General features: G+C 46.8%; 1 long non-coding RNA gene across 3 annotated transcripts in view; it reads left to right on the top strand.

The window, feature by feature from the left end:
- LOC148001296 (uncharacterized) overlaps positions 1 to 11,707 on the top strand; it is a 63,960-nt gene extending 52,253 nt beyond the window's left edge. For all 3 annotated transcript variants that reach the window (XR_015637356.1, XR_015637355.1, XR_015637354.1), the window contains 3 exons: positions 2,906 to 3,072; positions 7,190 to 7,266; positions 10,414 to 11,707. This is a non-coding gene — a long non-coding RNA (uncharacterized LOC148001296). The remainder of the gene's footprint in view (positions 1 to 2,905; positions 3,073 to 7,189; positions 7,267 to 10,413) is intronic.
- Positions 11,708 to 20,093: the final 8,386 nt, after the last annotated feature.

The following is a 20,093-nucleotide window of genomic DNA, read 5'->3' as shown; positions in this document are numbered from 1 at the left end:
GACACGTGGTCCTTGGGGCTATGGCACACCGAGGCTCACCCAAGTGGCTGTGGTAACCAGGGAGCTATATTCCATGAGTTCTAAAGCCATTTGTCGTTCCTCCTGCATGGCCCTCCGCACCTCCCCAACTTGCTCTTTGGTCACGGTGTTTCATCCCGGCAATAGAAAGCTTAACTAAGACACACCCCTTTCCCATTATCCGTAGAGTGGAGTTCAGTCTTCTTTTCCTGTTGCTGTGAAATGATACTCTGACAAAAACATAGAACTCGCTGGAGAAAGGGTCGCTCACAGTTCACAGTACAGTCCACCATGGTGAGAAGGTCAAGGCAGCAGGATCCTGAAGCGGCTGCTCTCACCGAATCAGAGATAGACCAGGATGAATGCTTGCGGGCTAGTTCTCAGCTTGCTCGCCAGCTTACATAGGGTCCTCTGCCAACGTAACGGTCCTGTCCACGATTAAGATGCTTCTTCTCACATCAATACATGTAATCAAGTTAACCCCCACAGGTGTGCCCAGAGGCCCATCTCCCAGGTAAGCCTAGAAGCTGTCAAGTTGAGAATACCAATCATCACAGGCTCATGTTACATGCAGCACTTATGGGTCAAGTACTTAGACCATGTGTTTGGGATGATGTGGGTTCCCAGTGACTGGAGGCTTAGTGGGAGGTTTGAAATGGCTGGAGGCTGGCATGGTTTAGAAGCTTCTGGATAGGCTGGCTTAAAGGCTGCACTCAGCTGAACCCCACTGATCAAGTCCTTGATCATGGACTCACTGTATGGTTTGGCGGTTTCTATTGCAAGGTGTCTGAGCTCAGACAGAGGGCGATGCTAAAGGGCATGTCCTGGAGTGAGAATTCCAACAGAATGAGCAAGAAGTTGTTACACTTCCTGGATCAAGGTTTGAAAGTCACACAGCGTTTCTCGAGGCTGGAGAGATGGCTCTGCTGTCAGGAGCCCTTGCTGCTCTCACTGAAGGTCTGAGTTTGGTTCCTAACACTCGGGTCAGGTGACTCACAACTGGGTACAATTCCAGCTCCAGAGTGATCTAATAACCCTGGGCTCTGAGGGCATCTGTACACACACACACACACGCGCGCACACACACACGCGCTCTCTCTCTCTCTCTGTCTCCGTCTCTCTCTCTCCTTCTCTCTCTGTCTGTTTCTGTCTCTCTCTGCCTCTCTCTGTCTCTCATTGTCTCTGTCTCTCCCTCTGTCTGTCTCTCTCTGTCTCTCTGTCTCTCTGTCTGTCTTTCTCTCTCACACACAGTCACACACACTAAAAAGAAACAAAAATAAATCTTGCATATTCTTGAGAATTTCATACATATCTACAATGAAATGTAATTATATTTATCCCTCAATTTCTCCCTCCGACTTTTCCCATATCTTTTTCCATACCTTTCCCCATACCTTCTCCTCCCAATTTCATGTCCTTTCCTCCTCCAAACAACCCACTAAATCCAGTTAGTGCTGCTCATACATGCGTGGATGCGGGGCCCTTCACTGTAGCATGACAATCCAATCAGTAGTCACAGCCCCAGTAAGGAATGGCTTTACCTCTGTTGGTAAGTGTCAGTGGCAGTAGGGCTGGGGCCTAGATCACTTCTGCTGGAATTTTGGCTGGGTGGGTCTTGTGGTGGTAACCACAGCTCTTGTGAGTTCATGAGTGGGATAGCCATGTCATGTATAGAAGACAGAGTTTCACTGGACTTCTCTTTGTCTTCCAACCTGTACTTCCTCTGCTCTCTCTTCTGAAGTGTTCTCTTGTGTGTGTGTGTGTGTGTGTGTGTGTGTGTGTGTGTGAGAGAGAGAGAGAGAATGTGTGTATGAGAGTGAATGAGTATGTGTGAGAGTGAAAGTGTGTGTGTGTGAATGTGTGTGAGAGTGTGTATGTGAGAGTGTGTGCTTGTGTGTGTGTGAGTAAATGTATGTATATGAAAGTCTGTGTGTGAGAGAAAGACTGTGTGTGAATGTGTGTGAGAATGTGTATGTGAGTGTGTATACATGTGTGAGAGAGTAAATGAGTGTGTGTATGTGTGTATGAGAGAGCAAGAGAGTGTGTGAGAAAGAGTGTGTGTGACAGAGAGGGAGAGACAGACAGACAGATGGGTGTGAGTTGGTATAGATGTGCTATTTATGACACATCACTTGGTCTCTTATTCTTTACATTTTGAGAATTCAGTTATGCATCTCTGAAATGACTTCTGCCCACTGCAAAAAGACGAAAACAAAAAACAACAAAACAAAAACAGTTTAAATTTTGATGATGCTCAAGTTAAATGTTTTGCTTTTGTCACTTTGCTTTTGAGGCCAGAGATCAGGACATTGTGCCTAGCTCATGGCCATGAAGAGAATGAGTTTTTTTGTTTTTGTAGTTTTGCTCTTTCATTGAGGTGAGTGGTCCAAATGGGTTCATTTTTGTACGTGCTGTGAATGAAATGCCCAACTTCATTCTTTTCCACATGGATACATACCCAGTTTCCCCAAGACGTCCCCCGCCACCACTGAACTGTCTTGATTCTTTGGTCAGAAATCAATTAATCGTAATATGAATGGAGTCTTATTTCTGACTCTGGTTCTGTTTATTGCCGTGTCTGCTGGTAGCAGGTGGCCACAGTGTAGTCCCTGTTGCTGCAGAGTGTGCTTTGGCGTCAGGACGTGAGAGTCCTTCAATTTCGTTCTTTTTCAGTATTTCATGTTTTGGCACCAAAACCGAATCTCACCATCAAAGCCGACCAACGAGGCGGTTTTGGCAGCTCTCCACCTTTGCGTGCCTTTGCTTTTGGTTTCATGAGCACTTGTTCCCCAGGTAACCCCATCTCCTTACGTAAGCTGTTCTCCAGGGAAGAATATAAGTCTCGTCCTTTTGTTTATATTTAAAAAATGTTTTTATTTATTTGCAGGGGACGCACACACAGCACAGAGTGAGCGTGCGGTTCAGGGCACAACGCTCAGGAGGCAGACCTCACCTTCCACCATTTGGGTCCTGTGGATGGAAGCAGGGCTCTCTGCCGTGGCAGTGAACACCTCTACCCACTGAGGCATTTCAGCCGCCCCACCTTCTTCTTACGTAGGTGCAAATGACTGAAAAGCTTAAAGCATTTCCCACTCTCAGGGGGCATTTTTGTTTACTAAGGGAAAAAACTGTCGTCATTCTGAGGAATTATTATTCTCCGGTGGGAATGTTTTCTCTAAGCAGGCGAGGATGAGCCTTGTACAGGTGTGGACTCTCATGCTGCCTCTGAACTGACATTAGTTGATCTGCCCTTCTGTTTCCTGTGCCTGGAGGCATCTTGGTTCAAAGTCTATTGATTCTTCTTTCCTAACTGCGAGTATTATCACTTACTTGCTATGTGACCTTGGGCAAATTAACCCTCTATGGACCTCAAGTTTCTTTCTGTTCAGCAGTTCCCTGTATCTCCATACCCCCATCCCGTACCCCCAACTCCCAGCCCTGGGAATGGAACCTATGTCTTGAAAATGCTAGCCCAGTGCTTTACTCCTGTAGTTCCAGCCCTCTGTACATTTTATTTTGGGATGAAGTTTTGTCGTTTCTCAGGCTGGCTTCAAACTCACTCTGTAGCCCAGATAGGCCTTGAAAAATGGTAATCCTCCTGCCCCAGCCCATCTAATAGCTGGGTTTAAGAGGCCTGTGCCACCAAACCCCATTCCACCTTACCTTTTTCTGAAGTGCTGGGAATTAAACCCAGGCTCTCATATATACCAGCTAAGTACTTCATGAAGAAGCCACAAACCTAATCCCCTGTCATCTCCTCTTTATGGAACTCGGTCTGAGAATCTCATCAGATTCCCCAAACAGGATAGTACTGAGTTTCTGTACTATGTATTGTTCTATGTATACACACTTATGATAAAGCTTTATTTTTACATTAGATGTGGTAAGAGACAATACCTGCTGATAAAATAGAAGCAATCATAATACTTTATTATAATCTCTCTCTGTGTATGTGTGTGCATGTGTGTGTGTGCATGTATGTTGGTGCATGTGTATGTGTATGGTGTGCATGTGTGTGTTGTGTGCATGTGGTGTGTGCATGTATGTTGGTGCATGTGTATGTGTATGGTGTGCATGTGTGTGTTGTGTGCATGTGGTGTGTGCATGTATGTTGGTGCATGTGTATGTGTATGATGTGCATGTGTGTGTTGTGTGCATGTCTGTGCATGTATGTTGTTGCATGTGTATATGTATTGTGCGTATGTGTATATGTGTGTGCATTATGTTGATGCATGTGTATATGCATGGTGTGCATGTGTATGCTATGTGCATGTGGTATATGCATGTATGTTGGTATGTTGGTGCATGTGTATGTACATGTGTGCATGTGTGTATGAATATTTATGTGTGTGTGTGTATGTGTACCTTACTGTACCATTGTCACTTATAAGTAATAGCTTGGAAAATAAGGATGGATAAGGGCTAACACTGTCATATCATAAATCAACAGAAGGCCATTCTAGATGCTGAGTTCCTATGTGATACATTGCAACCTAACTTATTATGTAATCCCCAACTAATGAGTGTAACAAGTGGTTCAGTCAATCCCAGGAAGCCAAGTTACCATGTCCAAATAAGGCAGCTTATTTGGGTTTAGCTTTAAGGATCCTACAGGGCTCACTGGACAGAGACTCCTGGACCTGTGCTTTAGGGGCTGCCCAGGTCATAAATTATTCTCTTTGCAAACTAACTCTGTTGTATTTAATTTGTTAACAGAAATCTTGGGAAAATCATAGCCACTGTAAAAATGTTTAGAACGTGTTCTATTGAGTTGCTAAGAAGACTGACACACATTTCAGCCTGCCGACCGATAGAACTTAAAAAACCAAGTGTTCTGAGTGGTCTTTGGCAGCTGTTCTCTGGGGACAGACAAGGCCACTCCCCCCTCATCTAACTCCACCTCCTCTTTCTGAGTCAGGGTATCCCATAACTCAGGCTTGTCTCCAATTCACAATGTATGTGAGGATAGCCTTGAACTCCTACTTCTCTTGTTTTCAATCTCCTGAGTGTAAGATGATTGGGTGTACGTCCCTACCCAGTTTGTGCAGGATGGGGATCTTACCATTGAGTTTATGCTTGTCATAAAAGTAGTGTACGGACTTAGCTACATTCTTTTTTGTTTTTGTTTTTCTTTTTTTCGGAGCTGAGGACCGAACCCAGGGCCTTGCGCTTGCTAGGCAAGCGCTCTACCGCTGAGCTAAATCCCCAACCCTTAGCTACATTCTTAGCTCTCTTCCGTCTCGTCTCATCTCCCTCCTCCCTTTTCCAGTTTTGAAATAGAGCCTTTTATATAGCCCAGGCTGGCCCACTGATGTAGGCCAGCCTACCCTGGGATTCTCAATCTCTCTGTCTCTGTCTCTCCAATTCCGGGATTGCAGGATGCAGCCCACACCTGCCAACTGCAGCATTTTAAATGAAAGTGACAGTGTTCGTGGGGAGGCATCGGGAGTGCTGGGATTTATTACCTCTGGAGAATGGGATCATCTCCTCTGTACCAGGATCTCTGGGAAATGGGCACCTTGCTTCTTGCTGTTTTGTTTGGCTCAGACTAGAATCTACACTTGCTCAGATCTGGTAGTCACGTAGCTTTAAACTTCTCTCAGCTTTTCCTAAGGACGAGCCTATCTGAGCCTCCAAACCCTCATGTTACAGATAAAACGAGCCGTAGGAAGCGGACACCCATTAACGTCAGACCTCCCTCCATGTACTTCAGCATCTGAACCTGACATTGAATTTGTATCCCGAGATCCTGTCTTGCCGAGAGTTTTGTGTTCCTTGTTTTTATGCTTGTTGGAAATTTCACAGGGGAGTGTTTTTTTTAAAGAAGTTTTATTGTTTTAATATGGAAAAAAAAGCTCCTCAAACCAGAGTCTCAATAAAACAGATGCTTATTTTAGTGAGTTACCCCAGGGAGCCAGGGATGTGCTCCGAGGCCTGAAACCCCACCGTTAATGAGGACGCTGGAGTTTCGTGGGCATGGACGCTAATTTTGAGTCAAGGACCTGGAATACCTGGCCAGCGCCTAGCAGGCGCACTCCCAGAACTGTCCGCTAGATGGCAGCATTGTGCAGACAATCTTTCAGTTCAAGCGGCATTTTTTTCTTCCCCTTTTGGGTTGGTTGTTTTGTTTTCTCCCTTTCCGGTGGTGAACTGGGAAGCTCTGGTGCCCGCAGCCGTCTAGGTGCCCACTGAGCCATGCCATCTATATTATGGTCTGAGCCTGGCAGGTCGCAACACGTGTGAATGCACAGCTTGTGGATGACACGGGCACAGTGGTTTTTTGGGGATAGCCTTTGCTTTGGATAAGTGGTCCAGTTTATATGACTTTTAACTTTTTGCCTTCACTAAGGACAAGTACAAGAAAAGACAAAAGCCCCACCCAAATAGCTTCCAACCCAGACTCCGTCCAGGAGTGAGCTTGTTTAGTGGACACCGAGTATCTGAGGCTCAGCTCTCACGAGGGCTCATGTGATACCGACTCTTACCACAAGAGGGCACTGTGGTCACGCGCTGACCCGGAGTGGGTCAGGCGAGGCAAAAGGCTCCTGATGTCACTCCTGTGTCCTACTGGCGACCTTGGGACCCCGGACTGCTTTTCCTGGGGGTACGGGGGGCATTCCTTCATCCCCAAACCACATGGGTCTTTTATGGTACTCCGGACCCCATTCCCTCGAGGTCTCATCCCACTTATTCTCCACTTTCTCCTTGCCTGCACATCTCTCTGAAGAGATCCCTCCTCCCTTTTGTTTTTAAACATCTTTTCAAGTAAATGAGCATCTTGGGGAATCAAGTAAGTTCCACTGTATGTTCAAGCACACTTCCCAGTTCTCTCACTCTGTGGCCCCCACTTTGTTGAAATGCGTTTTCGTATTTGATCTTTCTAGAGTTGGCACTCTCTCCTTGCAAAGCCTTTGCCACTCTGTCTAGGCTCTGGGGCCGAGATTGTTCTGCTGTTTATTTATTTTGTTCGGAGTTTTCTTCTACTGCTAAATTCCCGGTGTTCTAGGTCCAGGATCCTTGTCTGTTCTTTGTCTGTTATCTGTTATCTTCCTCTCTGGTGAACCTGTTTGTGTCAGCAGAGACACCCCTACTCTCTACAGCTCTTGGGTCTGATGACTGTTTAGTCCTCACTTCTCTTTGGGGGTTACAATATTTTCTTTATATTTTTCAGGCTAATGGAACCTGCTTGGAGGTGACAAGCATGTGAGAGGAGGCCGCGATCGCCTTCTAGTGGGAGGACTTACAGGGGTGAGTGAGTAGAAGGTTGTCAGACAGAGAAGCAATTTGCATGTTAGCAAGAGAGAGGCCCTTAGGTGTGTGAGCCCATGGTGTATGGAGAGTCTTTCAGGGCTGCAGGGTGTTATGAATGCATGTGTGTGTGTGCATGGGATCGGTGGTAACAGATAGCTTGCACCAAGGCAGTCAAGGCAGACAAGGACCAGAACATGAGACACCTTGGTCGTCATGGTGAGGAGCACGGCCTTTATCCTGAGGGCACTGTAGGACCAGAGATTCTAACCAAGGAGTCTTGTGGCCACATGTCCTTGGATAGACACTAGATAGAGCTAGGGGGAGCAGGAGCTAGGGGAGTAGGGGAAGCAGGGAGCAGAGGCCAATCGCAGTGTAGCTGACTTTGCCGGCTCCATGGGGCAGGCTTCAGCCTTACCTTGAGGTTCAGAGGACCGGCCAGCTCATGTGAACCACCTAGAGTGCTCACTGGAGAAGAGCTGGAGGGTCCATGTACCCTGCCCTCCACCCAGAGTGCCCACGGTGGTGTTGCTGTGCCACAGGGAGCCGGATCCATCCGTTTGTCCGTCTGTCTATCCATTTAACAAATATTCATTGGCTATACAACTGTGGGCCAGGTGGGAGGCTAGTGCAAAGGATGATGTGGGAAGGAAATAGGCTGGCACCGCGCTGCCATGGATGTGTTAGGGAGCTGGAGAGAAGGCATCAAACAACGCCATGACTTAGTCAATATCCTACATAAGAGGAAAAGAGTGTAATTTTCCAGAGTGTGTATAACAGAAGACTCACCTTGGCCTGACCTTCAGCCAAGATGCAAAACTGTGAGAAGTTCCCCGGGTGAGGAGAGAGGCCAGTAAGAGAAGGGCAGCATGTGCAAAGGACCTGGGGCCTGAACAGGCGAGGGGTGGTCGAGGCACCGGAAGAGAGTGGCCAGGGAGAGAGATGAGCTGGTGAGGGAGATAGCCACCAAGCCCTAAGATCTTATCCTGCTTTAGATCAATTGTCATGGGCTGGAGAGATGGCTCTTCCAGAGGTCCTGAGTTCAATTCCCAGCAACCACACAGTGGCTCACAACCATCTGTAATGGGATCCGATGCCCTCTTCTGGTGTGTCTGAAGGCAGCTATACTGTACTCATATACAATTAATAAATCTTAAAAAAAAAAAACAACCCAGCAGTCTATGGAAGATAGGTCTCTTCTACCGGAAGGACACAACTGAGAGAGTACGTGTATGTGAAAAAAATTCAACTGCAGAATCAAAGTCCCTCCCCTTAACACATGTGACTTTCAGAACAGTAGGTAGAAGGTGTTTATTTCTGTGACAAAATGGGGAGACGAGCCCTCCAACCACAGGGAAGCCGTGAACCACGTGGTATGGACAAAATTCAGAGCACTCTCATCACTGTGACTTTTCCCTTTGCCAGCCATAAGTGGCTGCATGTGGCTCAGTCTCCTGACCTGGATTACTAAGACAGAAGCAGCCCCCAGGGGAAGGACTACACTGAGGCAGTGGAGTCGCTGGTTGTTATTAGCCATTGGTCCACGCATGTTCAAGGGCATCAGATAGCGCCAGGGTTTGAAGCAGTTTGAGTCTGCCTTGCTGAGTATGTGTGGCTGTCTTGGTGGAGTTCTTCTGCCCTTTTCTGTGTCTGCCTGGGCTCTAAGGTGGAGTCATCTCTTGTCTTCCTAGATCCTCCACCTCAGGCAGTACAGACAGGGGTGGCCAAGGCTGGGTGCAGACTGTTTTTTTAAGCACTCGCTAAGATGTGCATCCTCAGTTGAAGGTTCAGTCTCTATTCGGTGCTCCTGGGGTGTAGGACGGGCTCATCAGTACATTAATAGGTTGACAGAGTACTGCAGAGTCCGGTCCACCATGGGCTGCCCCTGCTCTTCCCCCACACTGGTGTCTGGTGAAGGCATTTGGCTACTGAGCTGGGTCACCTCTGGCCCCTCCCACAGTCGTTCACGTGGCTTCTCAAGGTGCTGGGAAGATTTATTGTTAGTTCATCATTCCAGGTCATCAGGGTCCTCACTCCCAACACCCAGCATCTTAGTTTGCTATTATATATCTATTTTCAAAATTATGGATTAATATTTTTGTTAGCATTCAAAGTAAGGGTTTTCATGATGACATTTTCATACATGAATCCATGCATATATATGTATATACATATACATATAATTATACCTTGCTTACATTTCTTTCCACTCTCTATATCTTTTCTCTATTGCTTTAGGATCCCCTTTACCCCAAATAGTTTCCTGCTTTTACATCCCCCTACATGCGTGCGCGCGCGCACACACACACACACACACACACACACACACACACACACACACACACACACACGCTACTTGTTCTACATATAAGAGAACCTGATGTTTCCTCTTTGCCCCATTACACTCTTCCATTCCTTCCTCTTCCTCAGACCTCTGCCCTCCTCATTTTCCTGCGTGTGCGTGCGTGCGTGCGTGTGTGTGTGTGTGTGTGTGCGTGTGCATGTGCGTGTGCATGTGCATGTGCGTGCATGTGTGTGTGTGTGTGTGTGTGTGTGTGTGTGTGCGCGCGCGCGTGTGTGTGGTCTGGCCAGTGTCTCGTGTCAGTAGGCTGTGAATGAGCCATGGCCTTGGTTGTTTTAAACTAATTTTGTTTGCCAGGCTGAAGAGATGGCTCAGAGGTGAAGAGTCATTTAGAGTTTGATTCCCAGCACCCAGACCAGGAGGCTCACAACTATCTGTAGTTCTACACTCAGGGGACCCAAAACCTTCATCTGACCTCCACAAGCACCACCCCACATATATGCATAGTTAAAATGATATGAGTCTTAAAAGGTATTCGCTTGTATTTCTTTTTACAGTTTCCTCAACGTTTATCATAAATTTTCATCCCTTTTACCCCCTCCTCCCTGTCTTATCCCCTTCCTTTTCCTGTTGAAACCCCTTTTCCAACAAGCTTCCCACTGTGTGTGTGTGTGTGTGTGTGTGTGTGTGTGTGTGTGTGTTTGAGCTACTGAGTCTAATCAAGATTTCTTGTATGAGAGAGAGGTTATTTGCACCCCTTCCAACCATTACGGATTGCCGCTAATCCTCGGTGGAGTGGAGAAGCTGCACGAGCTCCTCTCTAATCCATGATAAAACATTGGCAGGCTGACCCTTGTGCAGACCTCGTGGCTCGCAGAGTTTTCCGTGAAGACTGTTGGTGACTTTTCAAGTCACTTGGGAAGGAACTTCTCATTCAGTTCTATCTTCCCGTTTGCACTCCTCTGGGTCCTGATGTAGCTGATATTTAAACCAGGCCCACGCTGCTGCGCTGGTACAACTCTAGAAGGCTCCAGCGTCACCCAAGGGCTGAGTCCTGAACACCTTCAAACACCAACCGTTGACGCCCAAGACATCTGCGTTAGACCAGGTTAGCCTATTATGAGCGAGTGGAAGAAGATGCAGCAGTAGACCTTGTATGTTCTCCTGAGGGCCTCTCCAGGCCTCCTTCACACTGTCCCCACCGCGTCCTAAGCATGTTTGTTGGCTTCAGTTTTTGGAGGGCAGCTGAGGGCAGTGTATGTCAAGAGAAACATAGCCCCCTGGCTGCCATTCTCCTCTCTGGCTGCAGGGTGCCTTCATCTGAAATCCACTGTCAGGAAAGAAACTGTTGGGATGATTGTTTCCAGGAGGGAAAAGAGTCCCAAGATGGCTTGTTAGACATGAGAGTGGCTGGCAACTTCTAACTTGCAGATTTTCTTCTAACAAAATATGATAAAGTTCTGTCTCATCGGGGACATGGCTACGCATTCATGAAAAGGAAATGGGCTGGAAAAAAATTCACTGGCACTGTATTAGCCATGCTCACCTTGGGCAGTGGGATCCCAGTGAACTGTTTCTCGTAGGCTTTGCTTTTGTTTTGCAGATTTCTGACAATTGAATATGTAATTACCGTCACAATTAGAACCATGAATCCCACCAACACACTTGTTTACCAGGACGCCGCCTTTTGAATGAATAACAGATGGGGAGGTCTGTGTGAATTTTTGCCACTGTCTCCACCCCAGCCCGGTTGTCCTAAATGAGAGGCCTGTGGGTATGTATGCCAGAGGAGAGTTCTGTATGGCACACAGGCTGGGCGCTCTGTTCCCTGACTTTCAACAAAGATGCTGGTCACAGAATGTGATGGTTTGCATATGCTTGGCCCAGGGAGTGGCTCTATTAGAAGGTGTGGCCTTGTTGGAGGAAGTGTGTCACTGTGGGGGTGGACTTCGAGACCCTCCTCTTAGCTGCCTGGGGATGCTCAGGCTGTTCCTGGCTTCCTTTGGGTGAAGATGTAGAACTCAGCTCCTCCTGCACCATGCCTGCCTGGACGTTGCCATGCTCCTGCCTTGATGATAATGGACTGAACCTCTGAACCTATAAGCCAGCCCCAATTAAATGTTGTCCTTTATAAAACTTACATTGGTCATGGGGTCTGTTCACAGCAATAAGGCCCTAGCTAAGACACAGCCCATCCCTGTCAAAGGTTCCTGTGGGATGTGTATCACGGTTTCCAATACTACCCTCAGGTTTGATGATTTCCTAGAGGAACTCTCAGAACTTAGCAAGGCTGTTGTCCTCACAGCCTTTTAAAGTTTATAAAGCAAAAGGATACAGATTAATAGGCAAGTATCAATAGATACTGTATTGATCTTTCCTAGGGTAGTCAAAGTGTGTGTGTGTGTGTGTGTGTGTGTGTGTGTGTGTGTGTGTGTGTGATGTTTAGAGCATTTTGAGGGAAGATGGCCAGGAAGGCAGAGTCTAGAAGTCACATCACATGAAGGATATAACAGTATTCAGTATGGAAGAGAGAAAGCCCACCTTACACTGCCCATGTTTGATGGGTTGCCATGTAGAAGTGGAAGCAGACATGTGGTCTAGTTCCAGAGGACATAAGGAGGTCCAGTAGGGGAGAAGCAGGAGGCCAGAGCCTGCAGAAGTGACTGGAGTTCTCTAAGAATTACAAGTGCCCAATGGCAGATCCAGACTTCTAGACTGTTCAGTCCCTGAAACGACGTGTGAGAGGATGTGACACTTAAGGTCCACTGAGATGTTCCCAGAGGGGCATGGGAGCTTGGATGACAATGACCTCTACAGCTCTTTCCTCTAGTGTGTTCCTTGCCCTTTCTCTTGTTAAGATCTGGTAGGATACACCATTCACAGCAGGCCCTGGTAGTACTTGGTAATACTTGGAAGTACAAAGGTATTGCACCTTTGAAGGGGTTGCGAATCCCTTGGACTGTGGAAAGCAAAGGCCTCTTACCCTCTACCTTGTTATCTCCCTAGAATGAAGTCTCAGCTTGCCCTAGCCAGTGTTTCTTTTTAGGATGATTAAAGGCCTCAGCTCCATCTAAACCCATTCATTTTAACTATTCCATTTCCCAAGAATATCATCTCATTACTTTTTCAATGACTCAATATTTTCAGCACAAGTGAACGAGTCCAGAAAGTCATTTCAGCCATTGATTATTTTTGGTAACCTTCTGATCTATTCTAAATCTCTTTTCTTTTAATTCCCATTTATGTCCTCCCATCTCGTCATCTGTTCTGAGCCGAAAATAGTAACTTGGCTTGACCTTATTATCTACCGTTTAAGATTTTATGGTCTTTGGTTAAATCTCATCTTAATAAGTGTTCCTAGGCTGTAGATTATAGCTTTTCCTTTCCTCTCCTTAAAGGCTGGTCTTTGCAGCTCAAATCTGTTATCACAGCACCAACTTCCCCGCCCTTCCCCAAATATGCCCCAAATCTCACTTCATCCTTGTGATAAGCACTGACCACAGAGTTAAAAAGATACCCGTGCGCTTAAAAAGGAAGACCACGTCTCCCGCAGCTTTGAACTGTCTCCCAGTTCTGTTTGTGAATATATCCCAAATCCTAATTGTGTGGGATCCAAAGAGCCACTGGGTAGGTAGGGAAACAAATGAAGGGGTATCAGCGAAGTCTGCATTTAGCAACTTAGGATTCAATGTTTATGTGGGAGAAGAAACAGGACAACAGGAGAATGCTGGACATCTTTTCGGTTCATAGACATTAAAAAACATGCTTATTTCATGCTTAAATCTCGATAGAGGTGCATATTGTATGTTGATATATTCATCTTCCTCCCGTGATTCTCCCAGTGTTGACTGGCTGGCTAAGTGTATTGACTCTCGGTGATTTGAGATTTCTCTATTTCAAGCCATTGCTTTCATGTGACAGGATCTCCAGCCCCCACCTTCCTGGGCATCTTCCTTCAAAGGGCTCTGAATGTCAGTCATGTTCACGCAGCCCTGAGTGGAGTGCTCCGGGCTGAACCTGTTTCCTCAAATGGAGCTGAGCAGGGTCAGTTGCTGGGGGGTTAAGACTTAAGAATACACAGGAAGGGAGTCACAGAGCCTTGGGCAATCTGCAGCCTTTGAGAAGTGGGGATCTGGGTGGCACTGAAGTTGTCTTGCTTCTGGAGGTGGGGAGGACATGAAGGAGACACAGAGTCATTTTCATCCAGCTTCTTGAGCTGTTTCTGTCCCCAAGGAGCCTGGTTGCCTTTAGTTCTTCAGGAGTCTGCCACTGGGTTCTGCCTGGACAGAGGCACTCAAATTCATTCTGTCTTCAAAGTGTGGGCACATGCCGTGCAGGTCCTCAGCGTTTGACTTGTTAGTAAATTTTATCTGAGGAGAAGCTTTGGCTCTACAGCATTTCCTTCATGGAGGAAGCCCTCTTCTGTGACCTTCAAATCCTTTTCAGCCCTGGGACCCAGTTTTCCTCATTGGTGGCGCCATCTCTGATCACTCTGTTGGGCTCTAACTCTGTTTAACTACAGGGAGTTGACCTGAAGTCTTTAGGGCATTAGAAAGTTGAAAATTGTGACCCTTTAATACAGTTCCTCATGTTGTGGTGACCCTCCAACCAAACAATTATCTTTGTTTTTACTTCATAACTGTAATTTGCTACTGTAGTTATGAATCATAATGTAAATATCTGCTATATAGGATATCTGATATTCGACCCCCATGAAAGGGTTGTTTGACCCCCAAAGGGGTCGTCACCCATGGGTTGAGAACTGCTGCTCTAGAAAGCCTCTGTGGCACGGCTATCCCCGGCTCCCATCTCAGCTACCCTTTTCTCTCTAGAGTGGGATATTGCCCACGATTAATTCATCATGTTGCCCTCAAAGAGTTGGGAAAAGGCTACGAGGTCCTCAAGGTAAGTTGACAGCACATACTCATAGCCATCCCTGTCAAGAGCTTATCATTTTGTTTGGTCCCTTGAAGCAGGGGTGCTTGGTCATACCACAGTTGAGTAGAGTCTATGGGAACTCTTTAAAAATGTGTTCTTTTTCAGTAATAATGAAACATTATTATCAGTTATAAGTGTAGTTATATCTGCCATGATAATTTATTACTGAGAAGCATTTTCAAAGGAAAAAAGTGTACTTTCTTTTGACCATATTTATTTGTAGAAGGAGTGAGTCAGTCAGCATCCTGAGTGGTGGCCCATAGTGTCGCACACACGCACGCACGCACAGCAGCTACTTTCGCATTCGGCAACTTTGAAATCTGCCTGATGCCTGGAGATGAATGAGAATGGGGTTTGTGACCAGAACAACTAATCGGATGGTGCCAGCTACGGGGAGAGAGATGTTATGGACCAATGGGGCACCGGTGGAGCGTATAAAAGCACGCCCTGATCCTGAAGTAAACGAGTCCGCTTCTGCTTCTCACCTGACTCCTGGAGTCTGTGTCGTTGATTCTGTGCCTTCGGATCCTCTGTTCCCAAGGACCATCCCGAGGGGCCGAGGGCTAGGGCAACATTTATTTGTATTGGAGTTTGTAGATAATGTCCGGGGCTGACACTGTTCTTCAGAAGAAACCCTGTATCATTAGGTTTGTGCCACACTGGTTTAGATTCTTTCCCTTATTCCCTGATTTAGTCGCTCATTTATTTACTCAATAAGCACTTTCAGGCCCTATTTGTTATGCGCCAGGTGCTATCTCAGTCCCAGAAGCACACACTCAGGAGTCCTCGCTGCGCCACCCGACTAACCGGGTAACACACTCTACCTGGGTCCGGATGCCAACATCTCTCTACTTTTTCTGTCACTAGAACAACAGTGAGATGATTTTTATCTACTTCTGTGTTTTCAGAGGTGTGGGAAATTACTCCTCAGGACTTCACAAGGTAAAACCACACAGAATGAACGAATTACTTGTATCCACATTTGGTATTTGCAAGTCAGCGGCAGATGCTGCCGCCACGACTCTTGGAACCTCCTGCCAGCCTCAATGGGAGGGCGAAGGTCTCACAGCTCCAGCAGACCAGGCCAGGGCAACGAAGTTTCTGCAGAAGCTGTTTCTGGATTTATTTCTGCTGCCACAGACTAACAATCTTATATTTCACAAGCTCCCATGGGGATGAAGGCTTCCTCCCCGGGAATCTTCTCTGCTTACCAGAAAACCAGAGGGCTGATGGGTGGCATGTTAGGAGAGAAGCCTGCCTGGAAGCTAAGGGGCTTACTACTCACTTTACCACAGAGCATTAGCTAGACAAACTAGATAGACACATAACCCAGCCCCCTGCCATGTATGTATGTGTATGTATGTATGTATGTATGTATGTATGTATGTATGTATGTATAATGTGAGTGTGTGTGTGTGTGTGTGTGTGTGTGTGTGTGTGTGTGTGTGTGTAGGCCAGAGGATGCAGATTCTGGACCCCTCAGTGTAGTGGGGCAGGTTTTGTTTTTTTGTTTTATGTTGACCATCATATCCAGTGGGACGAAGCTTTTTCCCTATGCTTCAAAGCTTGGAGATAGAGTATGGTTCTGTCATGAATTACTTCATCTGCCAGCTTGGCACAGCCGGACATACTAGTACCTATGATGGAGAAAGATACCCTGACACATTCAGTGAATAGTCCTTGTGTGTTGCTTTGTGCCACAAACCCTGCTAGATGCTTGTGATACTGACGTAGACAGGATACCGCCCCCCTCCCACCAGAGACAGACACAGATGATTGAAGACACAATGGTAATACAGAGAGGCAAAATTCAACATGGGTAAAAAGTTGGTTTCTGAACCTAAGATGTGGAAAAGCCTTGTCAGAGGTCAAGCATTCACAGTGAGGCCCAGAGGACCTGAGGGCCCTAACACGCAAATGCATGGACTGTGAAGTGGGTGAGTCCAAGGTGTAGGATGGGGTGGGGCAGCATGGCGGTCTGGAACCTTCACAAACACTGGGGCAGCTTGTCATAGGCTATGTCTGACGAGGAACGAGATGGAAGACAGGTTACTTTGATTATAACTCCTCCTACTTAAATTTCCTTGCAGAGAGAATGGAAGCTCTCCACAGACAAAGACACACAGACACACAGACACACATAGACACAGACAGACAGACAGACAGACAGACAGACAGACACACACACACACACACACACACACACACACACTTCAAATGAACCCAGCTGACGCAACCCCCACCAACCTCCAGTGAGCGGTTCAATTCTGAGCATTCGTTTGCTCCATTGAAGGCTGTTTTGCAGGGTAAGGGATACTGGCTTCCTTTGTTCACTCTAGATCCGATAGGAAAACGACAATGCCAGGCTCTCATCACTGGGCTGGCAACCTGGTATTTGTCAAGCTTTCAAATGCCCCGCTGAAGTTCTAGTTTCAGAGAAAGCCAGCTATCAGGGACTCTTGCTCTACAAACAGAAGGAACTCAGCCAGGGGATTGCTTGGAGCAAGTCTCACAGATTAACGCGCGCGACAGAGTGGTGGTGTAGCCTTGGGTATGTGATGAGAGGGACTGTCGAGTCAGCACAGCAGGAATTAACAGAACAAGATCAAGCAGCACGGCCACTTACACATTCAAAGGAAGTGTGTTTGTGAGGACGCTGGCTTTGGTGTTCAAACAAGGAGTGCAGCATCCGTGAATTTCATAAAATAAGAGGACTGTTTGTTTTAAAGAAGTCTGAGCTGGGAAGTGGCCCCACTGCTCCCTGAAGTTGTGTGGGAACGATGTCCAACTTCCCCCTTCCGGGAAGCCAGAAAGAGAAATGTGCAAAAGTTGTTTCTCTTTGCAATTCTCCAAGAAGCAACCGACCGCTTGGCCATGTGTAGCTGCAGTCAAGGTTCAAACTGTGTCCTTTTGCGGGGCAGGGTGTGCTTTGTAAGCTTACACCATTATTGACAAAGGAACGAGAGAACAGGCATTTCCAGCCATAGGTGACTATCTCTGTCCTGTAATTCCAACAGCCTGGAGGAGGTGGAGGCTCTCCATGGTTTATCTCTCACAGCTGAGGAAATGAAGACATACAAGAAGGGACTTGGTCAACATTTGGCAAAGAAGCTACACTGTAGGACTGCTGTAGGTTTTTGTCAGGAGACATCCTGGAGGGAGGAGTACTAGTCACTAAGGTTCCTAAGACACCTAGTGACACTGTTTCCATGGGTTGCAGTTCCTTTAACGGAAAAGCTTGAGTGTTGCCTTGGGTCAGCAACAAGAGGAGCTCAAGCTCAAGGGCATTTTAAACTTGACTCCATGCACATAAAATCTGCTTGATCGAGTCTTAGCTTTTCCTCTGCCAATCTGAGCACAGACTGAAGAAGGAGGGCAATGTGGCTCGATGGTGAGAACACTGGATTCGGGTCAGAGGTGAACTCCTCGACAGCCCTGTGCTCAGCGGTCATCTGTAGCACAAATCCCATGCCCAGGTAGCTTGGTACTGGGCTGTCTCTTTCATTTGTAGAGGAGCATGGTAAGCTATTATACCCTAGCCCATACCAACACAACAGAGGCTTTTGTTGTTTAGTTTTGTCTTGTTTTGGACAGGGTCTCATGTATTACACAGTCTGGTCACCACATCACTGTCTCTGAGGCTGGTCTTGCCCTTCCCTTCATCCTGCTTCCACTACCTGGATGCTGGGGTCACAGGGATACACTACAGTGGCTGGCATTTCAGTGGGATAGCCTCTGACTCTAGCCCAAAGCTCTGGCTACCAAAGCAGTCTGATCGATCTTCCAGTCACCTTCATGGTGAGATGGACCCAAAGCTTATGGGAGAGAAGGAAGCTATGGAGCAGTGCCGAAGGAGCCACTTTCTTCTGCCCTAGGCTGGGCCCTCTGGCCTGCTTTCTGTTGTGTAAAAGAAGCACTGGGGTTGGGGGGCAGATGGCCTGAGCTGGAGGGTTCACCCACAACTCTGCTTTCAAACAGGCTGGTTATTTTCCTGTATTCGTTTTTCCTTCCAGAATCACTGAAGGACACATGCTTATAAAATCCAAACAATCCAGAGCAGTCTGAGATGAACTATGACCGTCTCCTCAAGCCCTCCAGCTCTCATTCTGGTTCTCTTCCCAGAGGGAGACATTTCAGCCCGGAGACAGCAGACGCTCAGCTATGCACTTATTTCTGTTCAGACCTTTAGAGTAAAAATGGCAACGTGTAGGTTGTTGAATTTTTGTTGTTGCTGTTTAATGATACACAGTACTTAGCCTTCTATATTGGCATGTTAATCAAAATCACATTATTTCATCATAGGCTTCGGTTTTTGTTTTTAACTTGCTATGTAAGTGCTTACGTCATTGTGGTATTTAAAAACTTAAACATGTCGTCATCAACGTGCACTTACACATAATAGATTTCAGTGCACACGTGGTAGTGTTTTTGGGGAATGTATTTATTTATGTTTTCAGTAGCATTAATGGATTTGGAGGGCTGGAGATTTGGGCGGGTAGGCTCTGTCCATCCATACTCCCCTTGGTCTGCTACATGACTCATCTGGCAGCATCTACCTGGGCATCGTGTCAGTCTGCATCCGTATGGTAGTGACTGGCAAAGGTACATGGCAGGAAGCCGTCTTCTTTGGGTTTGGCCCTTTGTGATTGATCATTCTGGAGTCTGGATGGCGTCCCTACCGAGTCTGGGTGGGATTCTGAATTGCTGTGTGCACACCACATGATTGGGCCAACACTCTTGACTGGAACCCATCTGCTCATGGTAACCATGAGAGTGAGAGAGTACAGATGGCTCAGAGGACAGACGTGTGGATGCACCATGCGCAGGAAGGGCTCCCTGTGCCATGGGACTTTCTCATCTCCCTGATGGATAAGAGGCGGGTGTGGCTGTGATCATTCCCAGAACCTGAGGATCAAGTGGATCCTTCAAAAACTAGGAAACAATGAAATGCTTTGCCACCTATGGAGGCTGTGAGGTTTCACTGACCTGTTGACAGGAGGGGCCAAGTGCTAACTGTGACAGTCAGGGCAGGGAGTAAGGTTGGCCATTTACATCTGCTAATTAACACTCCCGGATTATCTACTTCACATCAGGATTCAGAAATGGCATAATTTCTACTTCTGAAAACCCTCAAACAAAATTTAAAAGCACTCAAAGAGACTTAGTCTTTCAAGAACAATAGGAATAATGGTAACATCAATGCCATAGGGCCTGAGCTCCAACCTGGATCTGAGGCTGGGGAATGCCTTCAAATTAGAATGTTTGACTCTTTGCAAAGATTTGGTCAATCAGGAGACTTCTGTCGAATTAGAGAGTAAAGTTTCCTTTTATTACTAATGAAGACTCAGTATAAATGACTGTGATGATTACTATTGGCAAGCTGACAGGATTAGGGATCACTGAAGGGACAGCCTGGGACATGTCAATGAGGATTACCTAGATTAAGTTACTTGAGGTGAGAAGACACTCTAAGGCGTGGCTGGCAGCATTCCACGAGCTGGGGTCTTGGACTGCATAGAAAGGAGAAGTCTAGCTATGTATCAGCACCTAGCTCTCTCTCCTGACTGTACACACACCATGACCAGCC

The sequence above is a fragment of the Rattus norvegicus genome, chromosome 14, assembly GCF_021556685.1.
Source record: "Rattus norvegicus strain SHRSP/BbbUtx chromosome 14, alternate assembly SHRSP_T2T, whole genome shotgun sequence".
NCBI lineage: Eukaryota > Metazoa > Chordata > Mammalia > Rodentia > Muridae > Rattus > Rattus norvegicus.
This window is presented reverse-complemented; position numbering and strand designations above follow the sequence as displayed.